The sequence below is a fragment of the Ahaetulla prasina genome, chromosome 1 (assembly GCF_028640845.1).
Source record: "Ahaetulla prasina isolate Xishuangbanna chromosome 1, ASM2864084v1, whole genome shotgun sequence".
Lineage (NCBI taxonomy): Eukaryota > Metazoa > Chordata > Lepidosauria > Squamata > Colubridae > Ahaetulla > Ahaetulla prasina.
In genome coordinates, this window is record NC_080539.1 from 173,805,782 (window position 1) to 173,820,193 (window position 14,412).

General features: G+C 39.4%; 1 protein-coding gene across 2 annotated transcripts in view; it reads left to right on the plus strand.

Annotated features, from left to right (window-relative positions):
* The window catches only part of PCSK2 (proprotein convertase subtilisin/kexin type 2), a 137,561-nt gene that overhangs the window by 43,942 nt on the left and 79,207 nt on the right, over nucleotides 1-14,412 (plus strand). The gene's annotated exons all lie outside the window — the stretch shown is intronic.

A 14,412-nucleotide genomic window follows, 5' to 3' on the forward strand; every position in this document is an offset into this window, starting at 1 on the left:
CCATGGGGTGTGGCTCCATGACTCAGCACTTATCCAGGCCTGCCCCTCCCTTCCTTTTGCTGACGTCGCCTCTCTACTCTCCGGAAGCGAGGATCTCTCCAGCCTCCAGCTGTTGGTAATCTTAGCTCATGACTGGCTTCACATTCTTCAGGCTCACATGCTGTGGGAGAGGGGTTTAGTTGCTCCGTTTGCCTGGGTATGGTGCCAGGACTGGGGGCTGAAGGCATGTCAGGCCCTTCGTCTTGCTCGGCCTGTCCGGGCATGGTGCCAGGGCTGAGGGCTGGAGGCATTCCAGGACATTCTTCCAAACTATCAGTGTCCGGCAGGAGATAAGAGGGGCCCGGCTGTGGCAGGGGGAGTGAGCGAGACACAACACTTATCTAGATTATGGGTGTCAAACTCGCTGCATCATGTTGCCGTCACGTGACATTTCGTGACATTTTTCCCCTTCGCAGAGTTGGGGTAGGTGTCTGCATGTGATGTCTCCGGGCTGTCAGTTTGATACCCCAGATGTAGATCAGGGGTGAAATGCTACTGGTTCACTCTGGGTTAGGAGAACCGGCAGTGATAAAAACTACCGGTTTGGGAGAATCGGTAATAAAAAAAAAGCTGCCAGTTTGGGCGAACCGGTAGTTAGCTACCAGTTTGGTTGAAATGGCAGTTTAAAGAGCTACTGGTTCAGGTGAACAGATAGTTAGCTACTGGTTCAGGCAAACTGGTAGTTTAAAAAAAGCTACTGGTTCCTCTGAACCAGTATTTCTGGCTCAGAGCGGGGTTTAGTTTTTCTAGAAAGCAGGAAATCCTGTTTTCTAGTGAAGCTAAATCACATGGCACAGCTGATCCCCCTCCTTGCTTCTACTTACCTTCCCAAGCCTCCTTTTGGTGTGTACTGCGCATGTGAGTGTGTGTGCAGACCGTGCGTTTGGTGCACACTGTGCATCCGCATTTGATGCTCAGTGCGCATGTGCGGCCAGCAAACTGGTAACAAAATGGTTCAGATTTCACCACTGATTTAGACTTATGAAAATTACTCTCTTCTGAGATTTTTTGTAAAGTGAGTTTAGTCTAAGCATTATCAGTGTTTTGCTGGGAAAATTCAGTTGTGAAGTCATCATCCTCTCCAAATTCACAAGAGATATGTGGCTTCAGTGTTATGTATAGTAAGCCAAAACATGGGACAAATATTTAATGCTGAAATAAAAATAGCCTCTTCAAATACCCCAAAGATGCTTTTTCAGGAGGCAACTGGATTTTTTTGTTTTTCTTTGAAATCATCTCCTTTTCATCCAAGAAGCTTCATCAACTCTAATTGGATGGTGGGCAATGGAAGGATTTATATTCCTTGCAGACAGCTGATCATTTGCATTCTTTTAGAGAGTTGTTGAGGGCACCAGAAGGTTTAGCTGTGTCCTCAGGGTCACCTGAGTATTGCAAATGCATGTGGAGCCTTCTTGCCTGCAGGATGTTTTCTGCCCTGTATCCCTTCACTGTTGAAGAAAGGCGCAGGCTGTTGGGAATGGGAATCCTCCTTGTGGCCTCAATGGCTCTCTAAAAGAATGCAAATGACCAGCTATCTGCAATGAATATAAACCCTTCCATTCCCCACCATCCAGTGAGAGCTGAAGAAGCTTTTTGGATGAGAAGCAAAATGTCTTCAAAGAAAAACAAAGGAAGTCCAGTTGCCTCCTTTGGGACATCCATGACCAGGATGACTGAGAGTCTCCATAGACATTTAGCCTCTTCAAATACCTATTGATCTGAACATTATGCCAAAAATCTTATTTATTTTTTTGAACATTCAAATTCATATTTGTTCACTTTTCTTATTTCAAATATTGACATTTTCAGATTTATAAGCCAAAGACTGAAAACCACCTTTGCTCCAAATGGTAGCTCCCTGCCCCAGCCCCTATTCTTTACATTCTTGTTCCTGTCAACATATACAGCAACAAAATTCCAGGTTTTTTCCCCCTAAGTTCTTTGTCCATTAAACCCAAAATAAAAGAATCTGGCTTAATTTTTATATTCACTTCAAGAATCTTCTCTATTATAATCTGAATCTTACCCCAGTATTTCTTTGCTTTATCACAAATCCACCAAAGACAGTATAAAGTTCCTTCTTCTTATTTACATTTCCAACATACATTTGAAATACTTTTGTATATCCTATGACAATTTATCAGGTGTTAAATATCAAAGGTACAGCATTTTATCAACATTTTCTTTCCTTTTATCACAATGTAAATTTTAGACTATATACATTTGATAATAGATCTGATAATAAACAGTCCAGCTTTGCCATCATTTCTTTTCTGAAAAAGGCTTCCTGACATGACATCCAAAGAGGTATCTTCATAGGGAACCTTGCTTGTATTTGTTCCAAGCCTTTAGGATGGCATAATAAACAGTTATGATTTTGAAACTTGAAATAAGCAAAAATTTTAGATATCTACATAGCTGACAGATGGTGGAATCTGTTTGTTTCAGTAAAGCAGAAGTTTCAAAAGTTTTAAAAGAATGCAAAACAATAACCAGCATTTGGAACACTTGTATTGCCTTTGAAGAAAATAATGTTGCAATGTCATGTGACATTGCTAAGCTTCCTTCTTTCTTTCTTTCTTTCTTTCTTTCTTTCTTTCTTTCTTTCTTTCTTTCTTTCTTTCTTTCTTTCTTTCTTTCTTTTTGTATTCAGTTGCCTCTATTTATGTCATTGTATCGTGATGGCATTAATGGCAAATAATATTATTAGCTAACTATTAAATGCAACAGCCAACTAATTACACTGCATTGCATTACTTTTGTTTCTCCTCTATAGTCCCATCTTTGTACAGGATTGACTTTTACATATATACTGGCTCTTCAGAGCCTCTCAAAAACCATCAGAACACATTGTACTGGTAAGTGCAGAAAATTAGGTCTGAAGCATTTACAGGCTTTTTTTACAAGCTTGAAAATTAACAGGCAGGAGAGAAGGTTTATAAAAATGATTAGGCCATTAAATGCATCTGTAGAGTCTGTACTGTATACACAGTTACAATTGTTCAGTAATTTTTTTCCTCAGATTATTATATCTTAACTTGATGACTTTAAGAAGTGGTGGATTATTGCTGGGTTAATTCTATGCAATACCTGTATAGAAATGCTGAGAGTTGGCACCCCACATTTCTAGTAGGAACCTGGTTTGTGCAGCAGAAAGCAGAATGCTGGGTAAGATGGGAGAATGTTGAAGTAATAAAACACCAGGCATAGTGTCAGATTCTGAGTGGAATAGTACTAGCACTAGAACTTAGACTTATATATTTACTCATATATATGTTTATATACTATAAAATCTTTTTATATGATGTTGTGACAAAATAAATAAATAAATAAATAAAATAAATAAAATATTGCTTCATAGTGCTTTACAGAACTATCTAAGCAGTTTACAGAATCAACATGTTGCCCCCAACAATCTCGGTCCTCATTTGTCCAACCTTGGAAGGTTGAACATCCATTTCTCCAGTCTGATCTGACAGACGAATTCAGTTTATGGTTTATTAGTGCAAGTTCACTTTTCATACAGTTATTGACTATTTGTTTGGGTACACAAGAATCAAAATGTTAACATTGTTTGAGAATAGGATTTTTTCCCCGTAATTCGGTACAGGACTGTGATCCACTTTTTGTTAAGAAGATTAAAATTCAGTTTGACCAGTAAATAAGTCAAGAAGACTTGATCGTGTGTGTTACATTTGCTTTATAAAGAGATGTGTTAAACGAGCTGGGGAGAGAGTACAAAACGAAAGCCTTAGATTAAATTTAACTATACATGCTGGGGTCAGATCCAATTAAATTTTTGTGTATTTCTTGGCCGGAGATGCATTGAAGGAGATCAGGAAATGAATGTGTTCGTCACAAGGGGGAGAACATTTTATAATTTTAATCTTATGATTAAAACGGCGCGGATATTAAAAACGACAATAAAGCCACAAATAGGATGAAACTGGCCACAGGGTGAATGCCTCACGGTGGTTAATGTAACTGAAATACTGCACAGGGTATTACTGTGTAAAAGAGAGGAAATTCCTACTTTTTTCCCCATGGAAGCCATATAAAACCCTGTACAAAGGGACATGATCCAATCTAACCCCTTCATCTCTCTCTGCTCTAAGAGGGTAGGAGAAGATACACTTTATACGTACCGTTATGGTAGACAACTTGTGATAAAAATCTCATTTTTGAATGCGGTATCTAGGTAAAGAAGCCCAGTTTTATAATCCTTGATAAAGAAAATCATACTGAATATAGGCAGCCTCACACTAGTGCAGTGTGTTAAAAATCTGTTCGCTGTAAGCTCATGAATTCTGTTAACTAGGTTCTATTAAAATGCAAAAATTAAAAAAAAAATTAGCCTTCCATTGGAATGCACAGCATGTTTGCAATATACAATATTATGACCCTTTTTCCCTTCTTCCTTTGGGAATAGTCATGTACCCAATTGATGAATTTGTTAATTTGTTCTGCCCAGCTGTCTTGCTGGTTTATTAGCATCCTGTTATTTTATGCACTATGCTTAAGTAGAAGTATATTAAAACTCAGTACCCAAGGGTCATTTTTCCTGTTGATGTTTTCCAATCACAAGGCCATCTTTAGAACTATGGTATGTGGACTTTTTCCTCTAATGAAGAACCAATGAGAAACATGCTAGTAATTTAGTCATGCAAGGATAGAAGTTCTAAATATGGGCAGAGGGATGCCACTATTAGCAGGCTAGATTAGAGGATTATAAACACAGAGGTTTATTACTTACATAAGAGAAAGGAATACTATATTCTATAGTTTTAGTTTAATAATGTTTCGGGTATGAGTCTAAAAATATAAAGGATGGATCTGGAAAATATTCATTTGCAAAATGTTTATTGAACAAACATGAACCTTGGGCACCTGTATTAAAAGATTTGCATATGGATTTTTTTTGCTTATCAAATCTATTTTCTTACAGATTCTGAACCTTTAGTCAGAAAACTGGTGGCTGTTATTTCTAATATGTGAAGAATCATAGGTTCCTCAACTCTGTATTGAGTTAAATGTACCACTGTGAGGAAAAAATATTATAACATTATTTCAAATATAGTCTACATTTTTCTCCTTTTAAAGATGTTATAATTAAGGAATTAAAAGGAGTTAACCAGCAATGAAATCCGGCCGGATCTATCCAGCTCCCGTGAATCAGTAGTGCTGGCAGCGGGAGGCTCTGCCCACCCACAGGGATGTCATTATGTCTCATTTTTGACACTCTGTGCCCATTTTTGAAGGCTCTGTGCATGCGCAGAAGAGGTACGCACGCTCACACTCCCGAACTGGTAGCAAAGGTAAGTGCATTTCACCGCTGGAGTTAATAATCTCACTAAATCCTCATCAGAGAAAGTTGACATTTAAAATAAATTGGCACAAAGCTAGCCATAAAACTAGAATTTCTTATGCTAAAATCATTAAGTAAAATAGCAAAACAAAATTTTTAAAAAGATGTATCGTTGAGGAAAAACTGTTGTTAGCATATCTACCACATTGCCCGAAATTGATATATCTCATTGCTTGAAATTGAAATTATCTTTTTACTGCTACAACCTAGGACATTGCATTTCCCCACCTCCAGAGTAACAACAGTGCATTCAAAGGGATTCATTTGGTGAAGCACTTATGATGACTTATCACCAAACTATCTTTGATTCTTGACAGAATTATTCAAGTGATTGCTTTTTGAGTTGCCTTATAGTATACCATGGGTCCATCCTCCAGGTTAGCTGATATAAGACACTTTAGTATGTCTGTGTATAGTTAGAGCATTAAATTTCTACATTATTTTGTAGAAATACTGTAATACAGGGGTTCCCAACCCTGGGCCATGAGCCACTACCAGGCTGTGGCCAACTCAGAACTGGGCCATGGAAGCATGTGCCACTTGCACAAATGGAGATGCGCTCGCATGGAACCACCCCCTCCCCCACCCCACCAGTCCACAAATCCAAATAGTTGTAGACTGCTCCTGTAATACATTTCCTACTGTTAGACTTGTTTAGAAATACAGATTTGATGAGGATAAATAACTGTTTTATACAAGCACAGGAGAGGTGTTCATCCAGGGGAAAATGCAAGCCAAAAGGGTAACACTCCCTCCCTCAACTTCACCACCATTGGTTTAACCTGGTTCAGCTCTCATCTAGTGCTTGTAAGATTATATCTTACTATTATTTAATTTCACCTCAAAGAAGAAAAGTGAAACAACATTGAAATACACTGTTCAAAAATGATTTGAAAAGGAAGGTTCCCACTGTGACTAAGTAAACAATGATCTTCAATAGCGGTAGTTATTTTGTTGCTTGTTTTACATATAATTTTCCCCCCTGCGTTTACATGATGTTAGGCTTGTAGCTGTAAAATTGGATATACTTTTCCCTTGAATTGATTATTAATTCTCATCTCATTTATAAATATTCCAAACTGTGCTCACATGGATACATAGTCTTAAAACAAGCTAAATTCCATTTATTCCTCCATGCGTGAAATATCTGAGCCTGGTTAAAAAGAGCTAGTGACACCCAGTGAATACAGGATGCAGATGAAGGTGAATAAGAACAAAACACATGTTCATGCATTTTGTATCTGCATATATCTGGCCCTCCTGCAAAAGATTGTTTAAAATGATTCTTCATCATTTGAGATATTTTGCTTCAGTTGTTTAATACCATGTTTCCCCGAAAACAAGACTGGGTCTTATATTAATTTTTGCTCCAAAAGACACATTAGGGCTTATTTTCTGGTTAGGTCTTATTTTGGGGAAAATATGGTACTAAATGCAACCATAAGGTTGACAATCTTAACTGGGACTTATTTTGGGGGTAGGGCTTATGTTACGAGCATCCTGAAAAATCATGCTAGGACTTATTTTCCGGTTGGGTCTTATTTTCGAGGAAACAGGATAGCAGAAGCTGGGTTGAGTACTAAGCTTTGGGGAAACTATTATCCTTTCTTGGGCAGATCTGATGACCCCTACTAAATTCATATTGGAATTTAATAGTATGTCTCTTTATTGTCATCACTCGTTTGATATCCTTGGAATAATGTTTCATAGCTTAGCTTCTTTTAGACAAAACATTGACCTCAGTGCCTTGGGTATCTGCTGAGTGTGGCAAAGGAAAGTATAACCACACGAAGATCATGACATCATCATGCAAATATTGCAACTTATATACTTGCATGAGATACCATGACATTATTGCAAAATTGAGTTTTTTTGTGCAATGATATTATGGTGCACCTGTTTTGACATCATTGTGGCTTGTTACAAACTTTGTTGCATAAAGTTCCCATAGGACCTAGTCAATGGTGAAATCAATTTTTTTTACTAACAGTTCTGTGGGCATAGCTTGGTGGACATGGTGTGGGTTAGTGGGTGTTACAGGGGAAGGATACTGCAAAATCTCCATTCCCTCTTCACCCCGGGGGAAGGATACTGCAAAATCCCCATTCCTTCCCCACTCCTGGGGCCAGCCAGAGGTGGTATTTGCCGGTTCTCCGAACTACTCAAAATTTCCGCTACCTGTTCTCCAAAACCTGTTAGAACTTGCGGGATTTCACCCCTGAACCTAGTGAAGCAGCAAAAACACATTCCAGTCAACCCTTTAGTAATATCCCTAAAGAGAGACATGCAGCAAAAAGTTGTGGGTGCTCCAGCACTGGAGATTTTTATGAAGAGATTGGACAACCATTTGTCTGAGATATTATGGGTTTCCTGCTTGAACAGAAGATTGGATTAGAACAGGGGCCTCCAACCTTGGCAACTTGAAGACTTGTGGGCTTCAACTCCCAGAGTTCCTCAACTAGCTTTGCTGGCTGAGGAATTCTGGGAGTTGAAGTCCGCAAGTCTTAAAGTTGCCAAGGTTGGAGACCCCTGGATTAGAAGACCTCCAAGGCCCCTTTCAACTCTGTATTCTGTTATTCTATTAAGGATACTTCAGTAAATCCACATTTCTTGCTTCCTTCTGATAAAATGGATAAAACATAATTCACAGCTGCGTTCCAAAGCTACTAATGTTTCCACCTTTTAAGTCTGAAAAGAAGGGGAAGAAAAGATTTGTAGATATAAGGTGATATTCTCCTGCCGTTATTCCTCTATGATGAAACATTAACCATTTGTCCTGGGCTATTAAAAAAGCTCTCAGACTAACAAAAAGCCTTCTTTCAGCATCACAACAATATGTATTTTAAAGCCAAACATAACCATACCCCTTGGTGAATTTCCTAAAGCTGGAGGTAAATACAATGGGTGATGAGATATTCCCACATATCATGGCTATAGCCAGTGGTGGGATTCACTTTTTTTCACTACTGGTTCTGTGGGCGAGGCTTGGTGGGTGTGACAGGGAAAGGATACTGTAAAATCCCCATTCCCTCCCCACTCCAGGGGAAGGTTACTGCAAAATCCCCATTTCCACCCAATCAGTTGAGACTCGGGAGACAGAGAATAGATGGGGGCGGGGCTAGTTAGAGGTGATATTTACCAGTTCTCCAAACTACTCAAAATTTATGCTACCAGTTCTCCAGAACTGGTCAGAACCTGCTGAATACCACCCCTGGCTACAGCTCTACCATTTATTCAAGATTAAAGTGAAAACGATCAGAGATATATCTGTCCAATTGGAAAAATGATTCAGGGGCTTTGTATAAGTGCTACTAAGGAAATTACTAGCAATGCACAGCCATCAATTCCTTAAAAAAAACTTTATTAAATTACAAAAACAAACATTAAAATATAAATTAACATTAATGAACGACTGGGAAATAAATGACAAAAATGCATCAAACAAACATATAGCAAAAGTGACCTCTGACCTTTTTAGTACAGAGTTAATAATACAATACAATAATTTCTCTCTAAGTATTTATCTCTAAGATTTCTGAATATTAACTCCTCAGAAACATGTTCAACTGCTCCAGAATGCAGATACTGATTACTGTATTTCAAATCAAATAAGGAACTACAGAAACTATTTCATAAAATATTTTCAATTGAATGATCTCTTTCCAATTGAAAAAAAAAGTTTTTTGTTCACATTTTTATTTATGAAAAATAAAACTATTGTTTAATGTGTCAGGTTGCATAGATGTCTATACGTTTAGTTGTTGGGTTATCATTTATCTTAAACTTTGTATTAGATTGGGCAAGTATAGAGTCATCTGTAGGTTTCACTCTGACATGGAATTCCCATGAAGAATATTTTTGATTGACGTATCCCTAAATGACTTTTTACAATATTTCATGTATTGTAAGAATGAAAGAAGAGTTCTAAAGAAAGAAAGAAAGAAAACAAGTGAGGTGAACCTTTTGATGTCTTCTTAGTTTAAGACTTGTTTTTTCTAGATTTCCTTGTATAGATTTTTCCAGATTACCTATAATCTGATATGCTCAAATGCACACTGTGAGAAGTTACTAATAATACAGTCGAAGTTGGAAAGGATCACAAGAATTTTGTTTTGTTTTAATTCATTAACAACTGCATGTTTTTAAAACCTTTGAGTAAGCAGGTAGGAAACTGATTACATTGGAGATGATGAGAAATACTTTCCAAAAATGTATTAATTAGAGAAAGTTTTCCTCTGAATATTGAAAATACTACTAAATGAATGAGGACAATGAGATAAAACATTTTTTAAAAATAGGAAAATAAATGAAATTATATTAGATAGAAGTTTTGTTTTGTTTTTGCCTTCGAATCATTTTGACTGCTGGTCAAACTAGTCGATATACTGTCAATATGTGACAAACCCAAAATCCTTGGCAATATTTTTGGAAGTCCCATTCCCTTCTTTCTAACGTTGAGAGAGAGGAACTGGCCCAAAGTTATCTAGTTAGGTTGTTTTGTCTAAGGTGAGACTAAAACTTGAAATATCCTAATTTCTAGCCCAGTGTCTTTAACCATTATACCTTATTGACACTCATAAGAGAGAGATGAAGCGCCGGAGAAGACGCCTAGAGAGTGCCTGGAGATCCAGCCGCTCTGAGGCTGACCGGACACTAGTTAGGTCCTATAGTAGGACCTACCTAGTGGCAATGAGGGTTGCGAAGCGTTCCTACGTTTCCTCCCTCATTGCGTCGGCAGATAACCGCCCGGCCGCCCTGTTTCGGATGACCCGCTCGCTCCTTCAACAGGAGGGGCGGGAGGACCCCCTACAAGGGCGTGCCGAGGAGTTTAACGGTTATCTATACGACAAAATCGTTCAGCTTCGGGACGGATTGGATCAAAATTGGGTAGATCCAGGCGAGGGTTCTGAGGCCCGTCTTGTTGAGGTGGTTTGGGATGACTTTGATCCTGTGACTCCCGAGGACATGGACAGGTTGCTGGGTAGGCTGAACGCCACCACATGTTTACTGGATCCGTGCCCCTCCTGGTTAGTACTGGCTACTCAGGAGGTGACACGAGGCTGGCTCCAGGGGATTACAAATGCTTCTCTGCGGGAGGGGGTCTTTCCTGCTGCCTTGAAAGAGGCGGTGGTGAGACCCCTCCTCAAGAAGCCTTCCCTGGACCCAGCTGTTTTAGGGAACTACCGGCCAGTCTCCAATCTTCACTTCACGGCGAAGGTTGTAGAGAGTGTGGTGGCATGTCAGCTACCCCAGTACCTGGATGAAGCTGTCTATCTAGACCCGTTCCAGTCCGGCTTCCGGCCCGGATACAGTACGGAGACAGCTTTGGTCGCACTGGTGGATGATCTCTGGAGGGCCAGGGATAGGGGTTACTCCTCGGCCCTGGTCCTATTAGACCTCTCAGCGGCTTTTGATACCATCGACCATGGTATCCTGCTGCGCCAGTTGGAGGGGTTGGGAGTGGGAGACACCGTTTATAGGTGGTTCTCCTCCTACCTCTCTGACCGGACGCAGACGGTGTTGACAGGGGGGCAGAGATCGACTCCAAGGTGCCTCATGTGTGGGGTGGCACAGGGGTCGATTCTCTCACCCCTCCTGTTCAACATCTATATGAAGCCGCTGGGTGAGATCATCAGTGGCTTTGGGGTGAGATACCAACTGTACGCTGATGATACCCAGCTGTACTTTTCCACCCCGGGCCACCCCAGTGAAGCTGTCGAAGTGCTGTCCCGGTGTCTGGAAGCCGTACGGGTCTGGATGGGGAGGAACAGGCTCAAACTTAATCCCTCCAAGACGGAGTGGCTGTGGATGCCGGCACCTCGGTACAGTCAGCTGCAGATGCGGCTGTCTGTCGGGGGTGAATCATTGGCCCCGATGGAGAAGGTACGCAACTTGGGCGTGCTCCTGGATGGTCGGTTGTCCTTTGAAGACCATTTGGCGACCGTCTCCAGGAGAGCATTTTATCAGGTTCGCCTGATCCGCCAGTTGCGTCCCTTCCTGGACCGGGATGCCTTATGCACAGTCACTCATGCTCTCGTTACCTCTCACCTGGACTACTGCAATGCTCTCTACATGGGGCTCCCCTTGAAGAGCACCCGGAGACTTCAGCTAGTTCAGAACGCGGCTGCGCGGGTTATTGAGGGAGCGGCTCGGAGCTCCCATATAACACCTATCCTGCGCAGACTGCACTGGCTACCTGTTGTTTTCCGGGTGCGCTTCAAGGTATTGGTTACCACCTTTAAAGTGCTCCATGGCTTAGGACCGGGCTATCTACGGGACCATCTACTGCTGGCCTCTATCTCCCATCGTCCGGTACGTTCCCACAGAGAGGGACTCCTCAGGGTGCCGTCAGCCAAACAGTGTCGACTGGCGGCCCCCAGGGGGAGGGCCTTCTCTGTGGGGGCTCCGACCCTGGGGGACGGACTTCCCCTCGGACTTCGACAATTACCTGACCTTAGGACCTTTCGCCGCGAACTTAAAACTTATTTATTTCGTATGGCTGGACTAGCCTGATTTTTATCTTTATTGGATGGGTTTTTAAAATTTTGTGATTTTATGGGGGAGTATGTTTTTTAACATTTGGGCATTTAAATTAGTTTTTTAAGGGATGTTTTTAATTATTGTATGTATTTGTATTTTATCTGCCTGTTCACCGCCCTGAGTCCTTCGGGAGAAGGGCGGTATACAAATTAAATTATTATTATTATTATTATTATTATTATTATTATTATTATTATTATTATTATTATTATTATTATTATTATTATTATTATTATTATTATTATTATTATTATAAATCATACTGGATATATTTGCCCATGCTATATTGTGGAGATTCTTGCATTGAAAAACATACCCTAACTCACATCAGCCCAAGGTTTCCTAACCAAATTGTGCTGCACACTGTACAATACTGCCTCTTTGTCTAATACCTACAGTGTTGCATTTTAGGACTGGCTAGCAAAGTAAGTGAGCTCATATTTTAGGACACCAAGTGATGGCTGATGTGTGTCAGCCTCATCGCATATTGCTCACTCTTTGTAAGATGCTATAGCTTGGTTTTAAAACCATTCACAATTGGCTCGTTTCCAGCGGTTACATTTTCATTTCCTCTGTATCTTTCTCATTCTCATCATGAAATTTTTACTGATAACTCTTTAATCCTTTTCTGAATCCTTCTATCTCAGTAATGGTAGTATTCTATTGTTCAATTATAAGCTTTAGAAGGCATTTGTTATGCTATCTGCTCTCCCTAGTTGTAGCTCTGTAGATTTCATAATTAGATATCCCTATATATGAGAACAAAAACAAAGCTTTGTATTTCATTTTCTCTGTACATCCCACATTCACATTATCTGTGTCATTGAATCTGGTTCCTGAACCAGTAAGTTCTAGCAGTTGAATTGTTCACATTTGTACTTGAAAGCTTCAGCCATTGCCACTGTTCTTCCTGCTCAAAATTCCCACCATTCTTTGACTGTATTTGAACTGAACTCAGAGGAAAGCTGCTGGCAGTCCAACTGTAGCTTGAGCATAAATAACAGGGGGAAAAATGGGACCACAAGTGCCTATAGAAATAAGTATGGACAAGGACTTCTAATGCCTTTGGGTCTTAGAATTATGCTGTTCGTTATTGTTCTGTGGTTCTTTTTCCTAAAGATTTCTTAACCAGCCCTTTTTACATTTTGGTGACTATGAAAGCATGCTGTACTGGATAGTGTATTGGTCAACACTCAGGAGAACTAGCTAAAAATAACTACGTACTTAGCAGTAAAATGTGATTCCTTAATTTTGAACTAATTAGATTTCAGCTCCTCTTCTCTCGTAGGATTTTTAATAACTTGTATAATTTCAATTTTTTTTTGAAGAAATATTACACAAGAACTAGGAGGAAATATAATCAGATTCTCTGAACTTATTTCATAACTTTCATAATTACTCAGTATGAGATTCCCAAAATGATAGTTACAATCCAAACAAAGCCTAAACATGTGTTATTAATATAGCCATAGCTCCTTGACTATACCATTCATTTTCCTCAATCAGTTTTCCGTGATATATAGCAAGTTTTTTTTTTTTAATGCCAAGAAGCTTAGGAAGGATTTTATTGGAAGGAGCCGTGAACCTACTAAATATAAGTAGTTTATTGATTCCATTAGATATCATCCCATAGTTTTGAGTGGGACTTACTATCGACATATACAGTTTCTAGAATTCTTGGGTGTATGAATTTATATGTGAGTTAATTAAACCAGTCTAACAAGTATCAGTAGCACAAATCAATCATCAAGCTACGTCCCATTCATTGGTTGATAAAATTGCCTCATTTTGGACAGAATACATGATATAATATTAATATGTTTTGTTTCCCGATATGAATTTTCTATTTTGATAAAACCTATTATTAAAAGTTCATTCCTCTGGCAATTTTGTCAGGCACAGATGAACCAAAAATGGCTCATTGAGAATTCTGGTATTTATTTTGACAATTACAGATTGCATTCAGAACAGAGTGATGCTTTTCAGTTTACTGTTGTGTATTTAGATATTTAAGGAAAAGAAAGGGAAAATAGGTACAATTGGTAAGGAAAAACTGCAAATCATATCTGAATGTTATTTCTTTCAGTTATCTTCAAAGGCAACCATGAGAATATTTGCATACAAGATAATTTGGTGCTCTATTTCTGGGAAATATAAACAACTTTGGCCAAAAGTCATGTGGTAGCCCTGGCTTGCTTGCGATGTAAAATCAGATTGTCTGTGACACAAAACTGAGAGGGGAAAAGTTGGTGGAGCCAATAGAAATATTTAATCTCCAAAATAATCCATATTCTGTCCAGATTGTGGTATGCCTCCCAGAGTCAGTTTTTGTGAAATGGGTAGCTATACAAATTAGATAAATAAATTCCCCACCCTGAACAAGTTATTAAGTTTAATGTATATAATAAGAAAAAAGCCACAAGCTACCATGAATTCTGCTGAATTTTAGTACGAGAGTAAAATAATTC